The sequence below is a fragment of the Brienomyrus brachyistius genome, chromosome 11 (assembly GCF_023856365.1).
Source record: "Brienomyrus brachyistius isolate T26 chromosome 11, BBRACH_0.4, whole genome shotgun sequence".
Lineage (NCBI taxonomy): Eukaryota > Metazoa > Chordata > Actinopteri > Osteoglossiformes > Mormyridae > Brienomyrus > Brienomyrus brachyistius.
In genome coordinates, this window is record NC_064543.1 from 17,572,570 (window position 1) to 17,590,313 (window position 17,744).

The window sequence follows — 17,744 nt, forward strand, 5'->3', positions numbered from 1 at the left end:
GAGAACCCCCAACTGGTCTGAATAGGAACATTTAGATGCAAAAATAATACTGTGATACTGTGATATGATACAACACTCTGAGGAGCAGGGGAGGTGGCAAAGCATCCCGCTTTGATGGCAAAAAAACCAGACCTAGTGTAATACTATTTCCTAGCACCAAGACTGATTGACGGGCAGGATGTGGTAACTATGACAACCAGCAGTAAACTGGCAGCTGCCACCCTGTCTTGGGATACAGGCTCCCCTCTGCTCCTTTAGCCCAAGACTTAAATGCATTTTCAATGAAAAGAAACTTTTATTGCTGAACTGAATTATAAAGAAAACAAAAGAACAATACTTCATATAGTCGCTCTCAATGTTTCTTTTTTAGTTAAAAAAAAAAAAAAAGTTCTCCACTGTGTAATCTTCGCATCCAAATTGGGTTTGAAGTACTGCCTTTACCATAAGTTTTGGACGACACTGGGTAAATGTAAATTATTGTTTCCCTCCTAATTATATATCTGATTGATTTTCAAACTGTTTCCCTGCCAGCTCCGGCACTCTGACAGCACAAGGTAATGCCGACAAACTGAGGCGGCAAAGCTCAACAGCAGATCTCTTCTTCAAACGGGGAAGTAAGCGGAAAACATTTTATCGCTTACTTTCAGCAATATGTAAATCTATGCATTCGATATTCCTGAATTATTAGCTTCTTCTTGGGCAAGAAAACAGGAATTATTTTTAAAATCTAATACATTTTAAAAACTATATATAGGGTCATTTTCAGCCCATCTTTCGCCTTCTGGGCTGATTATATCTAACAGGCTATGCCAGCCCTTTTCTGTCAGTGGGAGGAGCAGTATTAGATGGCTCTCCTTTTAACATGAACATGTTCAAGTTGTGCCAGGCCCCGCCCCCTCTGTTGATGGATCCCTGCAGGGCCAAATCCTATTTACTGGGTATCACTGTCACAGCAGGCTCCTCCATATGGACTGTGAGATTCAGTCGTGGCCTGCTCCATTTCCATCAGCCTGCAGAGTGCTCTGTGCTCATTCAATTATTGGACCTGCCGTTCCCCGCCCATACAAGTGTCCTGGTCCCTGGGCTATTTGGGAGCTCTCTGCTATCCATCACACATGGCTAATCACTGCAGTTGTCATTATCAATTGGAGCTTAGAATTTTGGATATTTCTATTTGTAGACAATATATTACTATTAGATGACAGGCACTCCTGTGCCCCACACCACCTTGAGTAGCCTAAATGCTGAGAAGATTGGATGGATGGATGGATGGATGGATGGATGGATGATTACTGATGAAACAATTCTGACAAAAGTAATAACATACTTTTTCTGTTATCTTTGTGAATATTGATATTATGATTGTATATCTTAAATCAGATTATTTTGGCTTTTGAATGCTATTACTTTGCTGAGGATTAATCACATTTAATCTGTTTTTTTCTGAAGTGTAAATCATACATGTAAGTAGTGAAACCCTCTAACACTTTACAGTGTTGAAAATACGCAACATTAAACGGGTTATATTTCAGGTGAAACTTAAATTTTCAAAATTTCAAATAACTCCCTATGTAAAGTCCTTAAAGTATTATATTTTGTAAAATGTAAATGTGAAGAAATGAGGAATGTTCATATTAGAATGGAGAATTACATTATGGGAAATAATGTAGCCCCCCCCCCCCCCAGTAGCCTCCACTGTGGGAGCAACTCTATTTTATGCTTAGTAACACAGAGCAGAGTTAGTTTCGGTTTTTTTTTTTTCATTTTTAGGCCTGTCTTACATAGTAGAATTTGTGTACTTCTCACCCACCAAAATAACTCCTTTTCTTGGGGGAAAAAAAAAAGTTTTCAGTGAGTATTGTAAGAGTAAGACTCTAATTCACTGCTTGGAGGTCAAAGTCTAAACATGCATCATTTTATGACAAGGGCAGTGAAACGACTCTGCAGACATCCTAAAATGTGTGATCCACTGACCATCACTGAATCCAAACAGTGTATTTTTAGGTAACTCACTGCATTACTGAAGAACCAGAAGAGTAAATATTTGTATCTCAATTTCAAATAACTATAATTTTGTTATTAACGAAGTTAGCCTTATTTTGTTGATGTGTAAAAGTATGTTTTTATTTGCTTTGGTTCGTAGCTAAGCAGGCACCGCTGACTGACGTGCCAGTTCCGGTGGCATTCTTCTGCTAGATTATTAATTGAGGTGGCTGCAGAAAGCATGCCTGCATAATGCTGGATGTATGAATTACCTCTGCAGTCAAGATAAAAGGGAATTAACGAGCTGTGGAATCCAAGGCCGTTGTAAGATTCAGCACAAACCACAAAGTAAAAGTTGCTTGTCCAATATCAAGTTATGCCATGTTATTACATGAACATTCAGTGACGGATTTCTTTCCGGACAAATAACAGAAATCAATGGTAAAAGATCTTAAAAAACATTCTTCTTTAAAGTTGTACTGTATCCAGACCTTCATGTCTGCACTGTACTGTAAAAACCAAACCTTCAAAACCATCCATTACCTTTCCCAACGCTTATCTACTGTAGAGATTAAGGCAATCAAGGGTTGCCCCCCTGCCTCTTTGCTCAGTATAGTAGTCTTCCACAATTTTAGATTCAAGGAGGATTTAATTAAGACAATAAAGGAACCCCAGTCTGCTTTCCCCCTGCAGCCGATACCATGCAGCCTCCCACTGTGACTGTGACTGGTCTGCCTTGTTTATCTGACTCTTCTCCATCATTCCCTGCAATCATCAATCCTATAGTCTCACTGTGTGGCCAGCAGACGCCGTTAAATGTTGCCACAGGCATCAAAGTTTGTCTTTTTTTTCTGGAATTCAGAGAAGCAGGTCAAGCTTTAGCTAGCGAAAAAAAAAAATGTTTCATCTATGTTATCCACAAAAAGATAAATGCAAATTAAAAGACCCTGGAACCGTGGCATTTGCGCAGCGGCTAATCTGCTCCATTTGCCATTTCCCATGACTTAAACTGAATGGAGAAATGTTTTCAAGATGGTCACACACCAATTTTATTTCCAATAATAATAAAACAAAAAATAAACAACTGAGCAAACAAACAAACAAACAAATAAACAAAGTTGCCACGTGATGCAGTTAAATGAAACATGAAGAAGATACCTGTCTAATGTCTCCTTAACACAAGCAGATAAAAACGGAATGTGTAATTGATTACAACGTTATCATGCAGTGACACTTCAGAAGCAGTGACATGCAGTGACACTTCAGAAGCAGTCTCTTTTTCCCTTTCAAAATGGGCCCAGCTAAGAAGAAAACTGTGATCAGTAAATCCATTACTGAAGCAACAGCCTAACTCAGTCATAAGACAGCCAAATAATCTGACAGAATTTATTGTTCACCATCCTCCTTGTCAAATGGAAATAAGAGCTGGATTATGTGAATAGTTTCCTGGTGTTATGACAGCAATGCAGACACATAGTAGAGTTAAACTGATGCCAGACTGGATGCAGATTTTTACACCAGCCAAATGTGGTGCTGTCTATGTACTTTACATTTATTAGGTAGAGCATTATCAATCAATACTATTGACAATATGGAAATCAATCATCTGATTGATCTGATCAGAATAGAAGCACGGCAATTCATTTGTTACGTTTATTCAAAATATTTGAGAACTTGCACGAAAATTCCTTCAGCTTCCCATAAACCACAGAAAACATCAAACAGTCTTACATTGTTTTACAGTCAGTTATTTGTAATAGAGAAGGTGTTTTGTAACCTTAGGGATGGTCGGGGAACAGGTCAACGCGAGGCCACACAACAGATCGACAGTGCTGTGCCCTACCCACTGATATAAACACAACCTTAAACCCCAAATTGTTCTATATAGTTAATGTTTCAGCAGAAAGTAGCAGAAACAGTTTGAAGATAACACATAATTAAAGGTAAGATACCCTGTGATTTCTTCTCTGATGTTGTTTTATCGTAATTTTGAGAAGTGCAAACTTTTCGATCACATTAGACTTAACATTTTTTTTAATCTTCATTTTCATATACATTGCTGGTGTGGGTTTGAGGCCATCCTAACTTGGTTTCTTTTGGGCGTACAACAAAGGTAAGATTTACGCGAACCCCCCCCCCCCCCCCCCCAAATAGCAGTATAGGAAACACATTTTGGCACATTTGTATTAGAAACATACAACTAAGCAGCTCGAATCTCTTTCATAGGAAAAGTACTGAGATATCAAAACTAGTGTAAATGACTGTAATCCTGTAATCTAATGTATTTTTTATGATTTTTTTCACTCTCTCGTTTGCGCCCCCTAAACAAATGACGCTGAGAGTAAGATGAAAGTTAGCTGTTTAGTTTCACAGTTCAGAATACTTTAGGCTAGTGCATTTAACACTCAAGCAAATGAAACGGTTTGATTTATCCGCGTCCGAAGTGGACAGCTCGACAGTTATCATTCATGGCCGCTCACAGAGCTGTCATGCTCGGAATGAGGCCGCCAGGATTCCTTTCTTTATTTATTTAATGTCCGATTAAAGCTCTTATCAAACGTCCCCGGCTGAGTACAGATTAAGATAAACTATCATAAACTTCTGTCAAACAGCTCACTACCGAAGCAATACTAGCCTTAAATACACAATTCAGACTCTTTTAAGACTTTTTTACCAAATCTCGTAGGTGCACTTTTTGTTAATACTAAGACTGCAGGAAAGCTACTTTATACGTGAAAAGTATCTCTGAGACGGGTAGATATACATTTTTAGTCATATTTACGCAAGCACTTTCTCGTATAACTTAGCAAAAAGCTTAATAACATTGTGCTTGACCATTTAAATTGGTTTCGACGCTATGTTATTTAGAGGAAATAGCGTATATCAAAAATGATCCCTCCCTGTAGCCAAGAGTGTATATAATTGCGCATATATGGTATCCACCGGGGAATCTTAATAAGGGAGTGTAAAGCTGTCTTCAACTGCAAACAAATAAGTATAAAGCCTCGTAGAAGTATAGGATGGATGCAGGAGCAGTTTCCACTTAACATTGAAGGCGTGGGTTCCTTTGTGACAGGTATTCATCAGCCGGCACGCCAGACACTAAACGAACTTCCGTCTTTTGCGCCGTCCAGTGCAATAGCACCGGTCGTTTCACTTTACTGATGTGACAATTTGGACATTTATTTAAGTCTGAAAAGGCGGGGAAACTCGATTCCGGCGTTTAGGGGGATCTCCTCAAGTTCTGCTGAAAAGCAACAAGCAAACGAGGAAGTTTAGTGAACAATTTGAGTTGCGCTTTGTTGCATTTGCAGCGGCGACGGTCTCCAAGCGGGGGTCTGGGGAAGATGTGCGTTTTGTCCCAGTCTTTCCTCCGGAGCGCCCGGTCCCCTGGGAGGGCTCTGCCTCCATCCGCCCGCTCTGATTGGACGGCTCCCGAACGCACATTTAACCATTCAAGCTCTTATCCTGCACTGCCTGGGACCGTGTGACAGATGAGAAACTGCTTCCATCTGGAAACCCAAAAAAAGGGGGACAGACTATACTTAGTCACCGACGGCAGAGCCGAGCCGCTTGCATTGCATTGCATTGCATTGCGATGAGCGTCATTTCGTTTCGGTGAGAAGGCAGCGAGGACGTGCGCTCTGCGGAGCGCTTGCAAAGCATCGATCGCTGGGGGAACTAATATTTTATTCTGCTATTCCAGTCTTGTCTTTCAGCACCTTGTCACCTTCCGATTTTACCTTTATTATTTTTAATTTTTTTTACTCAACACCGGCATTATTCCACGTTTACTGCATAAACTCGCACTAAAGCAATATTGTACCTGGAGTGTTAATTCAAAGACTAGCAGTTTTGGATGTTCATCTCCATACCCTGACAGAAGTACGAGTTGTCGCATTCTCCAGTCGCTAATGGGACTTCTTTTGGGGAGACGGTGGTGAGGGAACTGTGTCTGGCAGATTTTTTAAGGTAAGAGGTCATAAGATTTGGATATTTATTTATTTATTTGTTTATTTTTGGAAAACACGCACAATACTACTCTTCTACATTTTTACGCTTTTCTTGGCGCGACGAATAACTCATTCGAGTCGATTTAGACTTGAGATTAAAGCGGTATCGTTTTTGATATCTTGGCAAAATGAGACTTGTCTTCCTCGCTAACTGGGGGGCTAGAGGACAGCCCATTCCTTTCGCAGCACGCAGGGAAACACATCCGAAGCATACTGATTACAGGCAGCGAGGATGCCCCCCGTTCGCACTGTTTAAGCGCTACATTTTGTGAGACCCTTATGTAAGGAGAACGCATCTCACACAATACACACGTGTATACTGAATTTAGTTGCTACATATAATTATTGCTTTTTTCCCCCTCAATTATGTTTTTCCTGTTTGTTTGAAACTGGCATTTGCTGAAAAATTCTGAGGACTAGTGTTGTCAGAGTAAGAAAAAGTAATACATACTGGCATTCTATGTCAATTATTATTATTATTATTATTATTATTATTATTATTATTATTATTATTATTATTATTTCAAAGCGGGTTAATTCTTTCAGTTTTATATTTTCGGATAAAACGACTTTTAACCAGCAATGATACTTAAAAATATTATTTTAATTGTAGTTTGTGTAAACATGAGCTGAAACTTGAAGGGTAATAGCCATTCAGTTAAAACGTCCAGCTCACAAAAACCTAAGATTGGCGAACTGTACCCTGTGAAGGGGTACTGATCATTGTTATTCATACCGTGATTTCTCAAACTATTTTACAAAGAGGGTACTTAACTTAATCTCCTGCTTCGATATTTTGGTTACATTTTGGCAAGTTGATTGCGTTTTCGTATTACTTGGGCTTGTGGTTCTATTTGAATGAGTTTTGAATAGTTACTGGCCTCTTAGGAATGAAGGTTTTCATTAACTATGTTAAAATTGTTCGCCTGAGAATTTAGGGAATTCGCAAACCTTGTGAAAGAAACTACTGTAGAGATATCCAGAGCTACTCCAATGATTAACAAATTTATTTTTGAATAAAATGAAATAAATCCGTCTCTAACCAAAGATTTTGTTTAAATAATAAAACTGCTTATCATATGTGACTCTGATAAGATGTATATAATAGATAATAGATGTAGATATAGGCCTATATAGTATTCGAACTGTTAGATGTATATATATTTATATATTACTTTTTTCCTGCAAGACCCCTGCCCACCGTCAGCACTGCTCGGCGAAGGGAATAACCCTCATCTCCCATACTCCCCCCCCCCCATCTTCCCATTCCCTACCCCGTCCCTAAACCGAACGCGGAGGTCTTTAGCGCGGAATTACTGAAAGCCACCCCTATTTCCATTTCTTTTCATCATTATAAAATATATAATTTCAGCTACACCTACAATAAACATATACTCCAGAGAGGCTGCTACTGCGTCATTTTATTCCAAATGGTTAGAACTGGTCGAAAAAGCGGAACATGCAATTATTTCAATTTAGTTTTAGTTTTCGATTCATAAGGTGAACGATTTGTCCTACTGGCTCTTACTACTGAAAATAGCTGTATTTTTTTTTACCTAAATAGTTCTCTGCATTGACCAGGTCACTGCAGCGTGGCAGCACATTACAGGTAAGAGATTAAAATCGATTCATTTATATTTCTGACATAAGTGCACTGTATGATACTTCTATGCATGTGAGACGTAAAAACGGACGCATACAGATTTATTTTGAGCAGTTCTAATACGATTCTGTAGCAGTATGTTAAGCATTATTAATTAAACCACCCCTTAATTTCTTTAGCGCCCTGTTAAGTATAATACAGCAAAGACTTTCTTACCATTATACCGAACAGCACGGCGAATAGGAAGCCATTGAAATGTTTTAAAAATGTGAATGTTTGTGGGTTTTCAATAGAGGGCACTGTCGCCCTTTAATGCACTACCCCAGTTTGCACACAAGCTATCGTCTCCAAGGGGTACTCAGAATGATGAAGCGCCATCGCCGGTACAGCCCGTGGTCCCCAGGGACGCAGAATTCAATCTAGCTGCGGCCCAGGCTAATGCTGTGGCACTTTGTCAGGATTAACATCTTTCTAGTCAGTGGCTTCTGTTACCTTCAGTGTCACATTACCACCTTGGAGTGCTGAAGGGGGGGCTAAAAATGAAGCTACTGTTTCCTGCCTGGCCCAGTACTACCCCAATCACATCGTGGTGGGTCGATGGAAGAGGAGACTCGATCATTTTCAACAAACTAATGCATTTGTTATGCTACCACTCGAAGGGATTCTGCCTCCAAAAAACAACAGTAAGACTGAGCCTTTTGAGAGGTACTTTAGTTTTGATAAAGCGTAACTGTCAATAACATCCTGGTTCTCTGTACATAATCGTATATGCGATGTTCCAGATACATTGTGCTTCTGGTAGTTAGCTGGTACAATGATAGTTTTAATTCTCAGAGCACTGTGGAATCAGATCACTAAATCCCAGTACGCTTTAATATGCATGTCACAATGTGCCATTCTGTTCCCTTTATGGATTTCCGACACATCCACAGATCTTTGTACACTTCCTAATAGGTGGTTATCAGGATTTAACACCTTATCTTCTGTCACTTTTTTGTTTTTTTTTTCCTGTTGGATCCGTACAATGGTTGGTTTATCTGAAAAAGATGACATTTACCAGGCTTCTACCAGCAGTATGATCATATGGGATGTATCTATATATATATATGGAAAAATCCTTGGTCAGTATTACTTGGCATCACTGTAAATCAGTACTTAGCAATTTTGGGCCTTAGTTTAACCCTGAAAATGTTTATTAGTATCATTGTCTGTGCGCTCTGTTATTGAATGTTGGGTATTCTTCAAGTAAATAGATCACATTTTTGTTTACTCGTTCTATCTGGTGGAAAATTGGGTTTTGGTGACGTTGTTCTGTGCGGGTTGTTCATGTCCCCAACGTTATCCATAAGCAGTGAAGTGTAAGAAAGCTGAAATAGTGAATTGAGAGGCATTGCGAGATGAATCTAAACTCAGGGACAAGACAAGGATTAAATAAGCTGAGTCTAAAAAAGAAGGAAGGAGTCCGTAACAGTTCATGAACAAATAAAGTTTATTTTGATGTTTCTGTGAGGGTACAAGTGTGCATGTCACTGTGTCGGAGGACGGCAGGGGGAGGTGAAAGGACTGCTTCCGTTACTTCACTCCGAGTCACTAATAATAGGGTGCTTGACTCCATACAAGGAGAATTATGCCTCTTTCTGTACAGAGCGGTCTTGTGGTGAGCTGATGAGAACTGCTTTACTAATCGCAGTGTGGGCGTGTGACAGAAAAGCGGTCATCTTCAGAAAGGGTGGCAAGCAATAATGAAATTTATATGGAACTTTTTTCATGATACCTACCAGGGAGTTCCTGTGCGGCTTGCTGTAGTATCATGCCTTAAAAGTGGGCATCCTGAGATGCAGCCAGTTAAAAGTGTCCTTCTTTAATCTCTGGTATGTACTGTTTGACGGTTAATGATACTCTGGAAGTATGATGGTATATGGAATACCATCATGACTGCTCATAAAAGGTGGATGGATGGATGGATGTTAGGAATAAAGTTATATTTCTCAATTATCAAGTATTCTCATTCAGTATAGCTACTAATAATTGAATCCATGCAGCATAAGGAGCATTAACAACAACAACAAGAACAATAATCATCATCATTATCATCAATGAGAGGCTAACATTTTTACTTCTGAGTTTCTATGCGAAAGATTGTGATTAATATACACTTTTCATAAAATAACTTTATCATAAAATCACGGTCAAAGCAAGTTATAAATATTGTATACGACCTAATTGTCAGTTTTTAATTTGGTTTGAAATAGTTTTGCTCCATCCTTTTTATATAAAAAAGAACCTTGTTATAAATGGTATAATTTTGTTCATAGTTATTTAATTAGTGTCATTGCGGAATCCAGGATGGCATGGAGCCTCAGTGAGTTCTTCCATTGTACGTTTGGGGTTTGAATCCTGCTTTTGCCTTGTGCATGTGTGTGCACGGACTGTGCATGTTCGATGGGTTCCCTCCAGGTCTTCTGGTTTCCTTAATCAGTCCAAACTCATACACTTAGCTTAGCTGGCATATGAGGTTGTGAAGGTGCCCTGTGATGGACTGGCACCCTGTCTAAGCTTTACTCTTGCCTTGTGCACTATGCCGCCTGGCATGGGTTCCAGGCCCCATGTGACATTCATCAAATACCTTCATTCAAAGTATCTTACAGCAGAGGGAAGGGTTACAGTTTTAGGTGCATTCTCTCAGATTATGCATTTTTTTGTCAGTCTCAGATTTTATGTAAATAATATACAGCAGGGGGTGTTAGAAACATTTTGAATGTGAGGGGGACACACTGGCATATAACTAATATTTTATGTTAAATGTGGGGGGGGTCCAAACAAATAATTATGAAATGTGGGGGGGACACATCCCCCTCAGATTTAATGGCGGCCACGCCCATGGTATACAGTTGTTCCAGTATAAGTGCAATTCAATATAAGTGCAATTATACGAACGCGTTATGGTCACATGATCCACAATACCGCGTAAACATGAATTTTGACAAATGCATAACTGATCCACAAACCTTAGAAATGCAGTTGTCATTCCCCTCTTTTTTGATCTCTGCACCAATAAGTGACTGAACCCCTTTGAATCATGACAAATGGAATTCATTGATTTGTCCTCAGCTTCAGTTTCTTTGACTGGCTTGTTGGCCACACCTCCACCACTGAGCAGCACATGCACAAACCTGCTGGCTTTCAGTCATCTACTCACTCTTATGCCTAATAAGGGATTAAAAAAAAATAAAAAATCTCTGGGTCACATAGCTTGCAATGTCATTTTTGATATTTTTGGACACACCGCATCACTGAAGTTGCTTTTCTTAGGTACATCTGTCTGTGGATATGAATGTCATCACCACAATTAATTTGTTGCCCTTTGCTTTGCCTGAAAAGGCACATCTAACTCTGAGCCAGTAGAGTTTGCATTAGTCACTCACTGTCTTTTAAACCGAATGTGTTTCATGTCTTATATTTGAGGGGGAAAAGCATTTTTTTCTGAGGAATCAATGAAGTGCTTTTATTAGCTCATTTATTTACCTTGAGATTTACTGGAAACAACACTGCCTTACGTAATCAGGAAAGTGTGTAGGCCTGTTCTCCTATCGGATTTCTTTCATTTTCAATTGTGGGATTTGAAACTGAACCAGGGCTCCCAGTATATGATGCTGACTTTCATGGGAATCTTTTAAATTTGTAATGTTCTCAATGCTGTCTTTGAAACAAGATTGCACAGGATTAACAAATACAGTGTAAAATATTTTTTTTTCAGTTCAACAGAACAGAACAGTGATACATAGTAATTATGTTTAATGGTAAGAACTGCCATCCTGTCCAGTGTTTCTTGTGTCTCATGTTTCCTAGGATTAGCCCCAATGACCCTGTATTGGATAGGTGGGTATGGAAAAAAGTATAGATGGATGGATGGATGGATGGATGAATGGATAGTTAAATTACAGCTTATAAATGATGGTGGCTTGAATTTATGGAAAGACTAGCTAGTCTACATGCAGCCCCGATTTTTCTAGTCTTTGAAATGAAAACATAATTTTGAGCTATGGAGGATGGTTCCCGACCAGGTCCTGCATTTTTTTACTTCTGTAGAATGAAAATTATTTAGTGCTTCTTTGTTGTTACCAAACTGCTATTGTGCTCACAGGCTGGTCAGTACCTCTCGGTGAGAAGCAATAGATTTATGTGTAATAACATGCACCATTAAATCACCCCACATCTGCAATCAACTTAAGCTGAAGTTCCCCACCCACATCCTCCCAACTTTCCACCATCACACACTGCCACCCCCAATAAAAAGCAAGAAAAAAGCAACAGGAAAAATGAATTGGTCTTTTAGAGCCCATGTGGCAAACCAGCTATTTGAATTACCCCCCCTGCCGAATTCCGCTGTAATTCTGACCAAACGCCACTGGAAAATCAATGCTTACTATCATTCTGGTTCACAGATCATAACCAAGCTTTCTGAAACTTTTTTACCCCGAAAGTTTTTCTCTGCGAGCATATCTTCAAATCTTTGCTTTAATTTGGAAGAAAATAAAACATAAAAAAATGCAGTGATATATGTGGTTAGATTTAATATTTAACTGCTTACTGAGAGCAGGTTAATGAAAGAAATTATCTAGCTAGATGATCATAATATTGTTTTCAATTCCTGAAATTATCGATTATTGTATCGCACGCTGGAATTTGATCTTAAAATTCTACTATATAATGAATGTACATAAGCTGCTTTTAGTACCTATGTACATAAATGCTGATATAAATTCATCATTCATTAACACTTATGCGTGTTTACATAATCTGACACAGCTAGCCATTGTCACAGACTTTAGTGCAATTTTCTCCTTGTTGTGGGATACCCTTCTCATCAAAACTGTGTAAAAAGTAGATTGAGAAACATAATTGGGCAAACTGCACCTTCATTAGCTACAACCTGAACAGAAAGATGTACCATGCAGAGCTAAAGCTGAGGATCCCCACGCAAGCAGCTCTTCAGAATCAAGATGAATATGATCCTGATTATGGACTGCTGCCTTGTCAGTTATTCAAGTACCGCTGTCCTTACATTGGAAAAATCTGGCATGTATATATCAGTAATAAAGTATAAAGTAGTGTAACATTAGCTGAATTGACACTGATTAGCTATGCTTGTTCAGAATCCATTTTTTTCAATCATAACATGTCTTATAGTACACAAACCTCTTAAAAGACCTGTGTACGTGTTTCACCCAATTCCTACTTTGTCTTAATAGAGCTTTGAACTTCTCCTGAGTACCAGTCTCACTGAAGGAGTCAGTGTAATATGTATATAAAATCAGATATTAAGCTTCAGAATTGATGCCACGTGAAGTATATGGAAGGACTTGCAGATCAATAGATGTTTCATTTTTTGCTGGTCTTATGCAGCATCTTCATAAACCTGCAGCCTTACTACCTCTCAATATTTAATGTGGCCACAGGGTCCACGGGCCTTGAATTGAAGGAGAGGTCAAGAGCCACAAGCATCTCAGAATGTCAGGTGCGGCAGTAATGAAGAATTCTGAACCTCATGCATACTGTACATCCACCCACCTTGCCCATCTCTCTCCTTTGCCCCATTCAGACGATGAACATTAGCAGCCTCTTTGCTCTTTCCAACCCATAATGGAGAGTCGACCCCACTCCCCCACTCCCCCACCGGACAACAGGCATTGCCCTGTCAACTGGTATTAAAGCCACCTTAGCAAATGGATCCCTCTAGATAAATTACATATTTACAAAATTTTGCTGCGCTAGCTAATGCACTTACATCGGATCTGAAGTGAAGCTGCATCACGGTCGGCTCTGCAGGTTCCATTTGTGAATGTGCCCCGTACGTCATTTAGACAACTTCAAAATACCTCGACGAAGGATTACAAGGATACCCGGGCCTGTTGACCGTCATGCGTACCCACACGGTGCATGTTAGTAGGATGTCGTATGAAGAAACGGCTTTCTCTTGAAACAGAAGATGCAAAATTGCCATCATTTAAAGTCAGAAAGGGGCGTGAACGGCTAACAAACAGCGGTCACTTTATTCTCAATGCAGAGCAGGCAGGGGACGTCCTGGGAGGCAGCGAAGCATTTTAAACAGGGGAGGAAAGTGATCCCACAGACCAAGGCCTTGTCAGTGCCTGGGCTCAAATTCTGGGTGGCGCACCATTTTCCATTTTTGCAGTCAATGCCGTAGGTAAGACTAGATGCTCTGATTGCTTGCATGGGTATAATAATGTGTACAATAGCAGCAAAAACCTGAGGATAAGGGTGTTTGAAGGATCTGTTTGTTTAACATCTGATAGTGTTTTGTACCCCTGAGACTGTCAGCTGAGTCGGTGTCACACTCTGTGTCTGTATCACGATTTAAATCTTTCAGCTTTGATGTAAATTTATAATTATCTGCAAGAGTGCAAGGTTTTGGTCTATGACTGGTTGAGGAATTCTGATTTTCACAATCCTCTGGTGATTTCACAACACTGAAATTATGAGTAATGTGCGAATGGAATAAAGTGCAACTTATTATTATTTTTGCGGGAGACTGAGGTCATTTGAACAGGAAATCTAATGGCTCATATGTGTCCTTTTCGTTTAATTATTCGGATTTACACATTCGTAAACCTAGTGTCCTTCAAGGGCAAAACAGGAAACAATGGCCGAAAGGAACAAGTCAACACACAGCTTACATATGAATGCGATTGTACTGGAACATCTGGCACTTCTCTCATATTGTTTCTTTTCTCTTTGACATGCAAATTCCGACAACACGATGGACCTTAAAAGCGAGCAGAAAAAGCAGTGGAAAAATCCATTAGAACTGCATTTTGTTCCTCTGTGCTAAACCAGATTCGTTCTGGAATATTTTACTATTATTATTATTATTATTATTATTATTATTATTTCATTTTGGCGTTACATGACTTTTTCTTTGTTAGCTTTCCCAGATGAGCCAATATTGATGAGATATTCATAGCGCCACCCTCCAAAATCTTTGGAAATTTTTTAACGAGTTATTCTATTTCGATTATATTGGTTTGCCTAATGGCAGAGATTCTTGGGCGACAAAAGCATACATTTGTAAATGAGGGAGATAAACCTTTGAGCAGACAAGGATCGTTTTGTTCCGACACAGGAATTCTATTGTCCACTATTTTGCTTGTGAAGTGCCCCGGTTAGCCATGATGTGCACCAATACTACAATGGGCCTTTCATCCATGAATCTAAGATGCTGTGAGATCCCCCCTCACCTCTTTTCATAGCTCCTAATCTCTTTATCAACAAGAAACAATGGGGATTCAGTCCGGCTCGGCCTCTGCTCGGCATTTTAGGCTCGAAGGGCTTCCCGGTCGTGTGTGACCATGGGCTATCCCGCTGTCAACATGCAAGATTCTTTTTTTTAGGAACGTTCAGGCTGTCAGTTCCCATTGCAATCCTTGCTGAAAGACAACTAGTGAGTAAAACAAGACGGAACGGGTGACTGGCGATGGAGGGTTTTTTTTTTGTTTAAAAAAAGAAAAGGAATGGAGATAAACTGCTTGCGATTTTCCCCTTGCATCTATTACAGCCTGCTTCACTGAGTGAGAAGACCAGCCGTACATCAGTGAATCCATTCACGCAGCTGAAGTAGCCACCTATTAAAACCTGCTTGCTGCACGCTGCATTGTTAGGATCCATTTGGATTTCTGCACCAGTGCTGTTTGCCTCGCGATAAAAGCAATGAAAGTGCTTTTTCCATTGGTGGACAAATGGGTGGTTTCCTCCATGTACATCTGAAAGTGGCATTAAGGTATCATGCATTTACTTGAAAGATCCAGCACCGATTCCAAAGTTAATTTCCATTCCCGTAAGCTCTTACTGCCTCTTCAAGTATTGTACGCTGTAGGACTCCTTGTAAGAGCTCCAGATTCGAAGTACTTGTCAAAGCAAAAAAATGTCGAAAGTACAATAACTTGCCAACATCTAGTAGTTAGGATAATCATAAAGGAAAATTCATTGAAATTACTTAGGTTAGAGCGTTAAGATGCTCTGAAGTGATTCGTTTTTTTTTTGAAGAGGGAAATAAAGGTTGAGGCGTCTCCCTGCAAATCAGCCCATAAAGGCCCCCTGTTCACAGATGTCGTGGTCCATGAGGAACGGCCGGAGTGTCGTTAAAAAAACAAAGTTCCCTTCCTTTATTATGTTGGCATTGCTGTAACAGTGCAAATTGGGGAACAAAGGGGCCACAAATGGAGACAATGCGAAGGGTTAAAGATCCATGTTTTCCTGACAAAGCCACTGGCCAGATTGGGGCTGCTTTAAGAAAGGGGGGGGGGGTTCATTAACATGACAGTCTGGTGGGACACAGCTCACCCCTTCTGATACTGCCTCAGACCACCCCGTCAGGTACTGAGAAGATCAGAGGAGAAATAAGGACATGCCTCCGTTTACTGTCATGCTAAAAGGCCGCTCTCTTCATGCGCTTCTTAAAGGCCTCGCCTTCCTGTAATGCTTTATCCCACTCTGCCATTATTCTTGTAGATGGAGATCTCCAGCCCCCCCCAACCCCCCCACCGTGGAAATCCAGATACGTTAGCATTGACCTGACATGAGTTTTTATTAAGCTCTTTTGCATTGAAACTCCATAACTACCCCAAGGAATGGTTAGGGTGGTTTGTGTGTATTGCTGCATCTGGAATAATGTTTTTAATTGCCTGATAATTCACTTAAACATATACATATTCAATAAACAATATTTTTTCCTCATTATAAACCAATTATCATGGGAAACGCTCTTTTAAAAATACTTTCTTGATTAGATCCTTTCACAGAATAGAATTGACAATAACATTGCATTTATCCAAGGAAAGTTCTGGAATTCTGTCTGCAGCTTATCCAAGGACAGCAAAAGACAATTTCAGCAGGCCAATTTGTTTCATGCATGATCTGAATCTACCTGCTGGGTCAAGCATTTCAAAGAGACAGCCACCATATATTGTTAAGGAGCGAGTTTCTGGCCTACCCTTGGTTAGCTTAACTTTTGCCTCCAAAGCACTTTCTGAGTAAGCAAATGACCAGACTGGCCCGTATACTCATTAAACGATTGATGGTGGTCTGCTCCTGCACCATATTGCTAGATCTCCGTTATGCAGAAAGGCTGACACGTCGAGAGCCGTTGTCCTTGGAGACTTTTAAGTATTCTGATCCTCAATTTGGGCGAGGTATGTAGGTATGTTACCTCGGAGATGACAAAATTAGGTTTTTGACAGGGTAATATAGCTTTGTAAATTAAACCCTTGAAAACTGTTTTCCGTGTATTTCAATACGGCACAAGGCAGGGGGACACTCCAGATGGAATGCTAGTCTATCACAAGGCACACAGTAGGTAATTTAAAGGTGCCAATTCACCTAATTGCACGTTTTTGGACTGCGAGAGGAAACGGGAGTACCAGGCCGGTGCACACAAGGCAGTAGTATATTTGTACTCGTATAAACCCTTCCGTTTTAGTAGTGTTAGTAGTAATGTTAGATACTTGTTTCTGTAGGAAATAATGGTACTGTTCTTGTAGATTTTTACATCACTGCTTCGTGGGAGTGCCGCATCTTTAGGACTTTCTGCTCCCTGTGTTCTCTTGTCTGTTTTCTGCTCGCAGAGTCCCAGGGGCCAGGGCACCAGCATTCAGATAACCATTCCCCCTGGCACTGTCTCTGTGAAATGGGTCTCAGGTGCATCGCCCAAGATAAGAGGACCTGGAGCTTGTGTGTGCCGTGAATGTAATGGCGTCTGCAGAAGGACAGCCAGGAAACAGGCACACGGCGCGATGACACATGAAGATACGCGTTACTTATTTGCTGTACGGGAGTCAAGCCGGAGAAGGTGCAAAGGTTCAAATGGCGGAGCTGACCCATGACTCAACACTGAGCAAGGTTCGCTGAGTCCGGCTGGTTGTCTTGAGCGGGCCTGTCCTAAGGGGTGAAGCTAGCCAGCTGTGTAGAACGATGAAGGCTTTTATGGATTTTAAGGCCCGGTTTATGGATAAAAAGCCTCAACAGGAAAGCTTTGGGCAAAAGCCAGGAGAATGAAATGATTCTTTTGGATGTTGTTCAAATTGACTTGGCAGAGGCCTTTATCAAGTGTGACCTACCTGTTCCACATG

General features: G+C 40.2%; 1 protein-coding gene across 1 annotated transcript in view; it reads left to right on the forward strand.

Moving 5' to 3' along the window:
* The first annotated feature begins 5,296 nt into the window (after positions 1–5,296).
* The window catches only part of cdh11 (cadherin 11, type 2, OB-cadherin (osteoblast)), a 48,713-nt gene continuing 36,265 nt past the window's right edge, over positions 5,297–17,744 (forward strand). Inside the window, exon 1 of the mRNA XM_049030741.1 lies at positions 5,297–5,955. The gene's annotated coding sequence lies outside the window, so the exon portion shown is untranslated. The remainder of the gene's footprint in view (positions 5,956–17,744) is intronic.